This window comes from Neofelis nebulosa, chromosome 5, assembly GCF_028018385.1.
Source record: "Neofelis nebulosa isolate mNeoNeb1 chromosome 5, mNeoNeb1.pri, whole genome shotgun sequence".
Classification (NCBI taxonomy): domain Eukaryota; kingdom Metazoa; phylum Chordata; class Mammalia; order Carnivora; family Felidae; genus Neofelis; species Neofelis nebulosa.
Window position 1 is genome coordinate 33,758,625 of NC_080786.1, and position 1,771 is coordinate 33,760,395.

General features: G+C 40.9%; 1 pseudogene; it reads left to right on the plus strand.

The window, feature by feature from the left end:
- The first annotated feature begins 332 nt into the window (after positions 1 to 332).
- LOC131511357 (cysteine-rich PDZ-binding protein-like) lies at positions 333 to 987 on the plus strand (annotated as a pseudogene).
- Positions 988 to 1,771: the final 784 nt, after the last annotated feature.

A 1,771-nucleotide genomic window follows, 5' to 3' on the forward strand; every position in this document is an offset into this window, starting at 1 on the left:
TGAATTTCCCCAAAGTATTTTTTGAAAGGTGAAATATCAAACATATTAGGCACGTAGGACTTTGCTACCTATACTTAATGGTCGAAGGAGGACAGTTGCCATAGCAATGGCTCTGATAAGAATGATGGAGTGAGACTGGAGGGTGAATAAAATACCATTATGGGGCACAGACTGCCCAGCCAGCCAGCCTCTTACGATACTGGGAGTGTTTGCCCAAGTCTTAGGAGTTAAGTCATAATTGAGAGAGAGAGAGAGAGAGAGAGAGAGAGAGAGAGAGAGAGAGAGAGAGAGAGAAACAAAAACGTCCAGTTGTAAACAAACATTTTGAGGGGTGGGAGGTCAGAATATGGATGGAGATATTTTGAACATCAGCAGTGAGTGCATGTGACTGTCTTGTCACAAGGACTGGCAGAGCCCTCCCTCCAGTGGCTTTCTTGCAGACAGACCGTCCCATCTACCTGCAGAGGGGCACAGCTGATAGAACACAGAGAACCCGATAAAGGTTCATGGAGGGTTGGCATCACAATGACCCTGACAGCTTCCCTGGCAACATACAGCAAGACTCTACCTGGCTCGTTCTCTGAGACCCAGTAGTTCCATTCCTGGGAATCTGCTCAAAGGAAATCGTCCTGACCATGGTCCTGCCACTAAGGGAGTCCTCGACAGAAGAATGGTGTACAGAAAATGTGAAAAGAAACTTGATACTGCTATCACTCCAGACACGTGTCTTTGCACATCCAAATACACAAGCACATCCACATACTACAGAAAGTGGTAAAAAGAGGCTGAACAAAAAGCCTTGACTTCAAAAAAGCAAGAAATCAGTCACATAGAAAGAATGAGTTCTCCACTTGGAGAATTTGTAAAAGTTCTCTGCACTACCCAGGTTCTCATTCCTGGCAGGGCTGTGCCTACAAAAAGGGCATCCGTATGATGTGGGGAAAATAGGTTTTAGACACCAAAAACTACCAGAAAACGTCTGTCTAGATATATTGGTGACGTTTCTGTCTTTCTATAAGATTTTACTTTCTTCTTGGACTTTTGAAGACATAACATAGATGTTCAAGTTACAAAATAGCATGTTGTAAAACAAATAGTTAAGTTTAAACCAGGGAAGTTGATCAGTGTTCATTCTTTGACTCTCAGGAAGTTTCTGAACAACAGCAATAGAGTCTTCCACCTTGAATTGTTATTTTCCTTACAAGCATTTTATTGAAGTGGAATAGGTGGCAAATTTAATGGAAAATAAGATGTCCCTGTTCTGTATGTACTTCTTACTTAACCTTATTCAGATCATTCTTATTATCCTCTACTTTATAAGTATTGCACAAGTGAGATTATTGACATTTGGCTCTGAACTTGGTGTCCAACTTAAAATTCTTCTCTCAGTCCCTGTTGGTTGCCTAGTTCTTAGAACCAATAGTCCCTCAATTCATTGCAGTTTCACTAAGTATTTAAATACTTGAGACTATTATTGCTGAATGGGTCCTTAGTAATTAGTCTGGACCCAAATCAAACAGACTGTATTTCTTGGAACCAAAACACCAATACCTTTCATCTGAGAACAAGGGCACACAGAACACCCCGCATAGGTGCAAATGAACACAGATTTCAGAAAAACATATTACACACGTTACCTTGAATTCAAACTGTCATGAAAGCCCAGAGCACAGTGGTCATCCATGATGATATGTAATACAAATGGATCACCACTCTTTGGAAAAGCTCTTTGAAGCAAACACCAAACTTTTTTTTTTTTACCTTCTCCCCT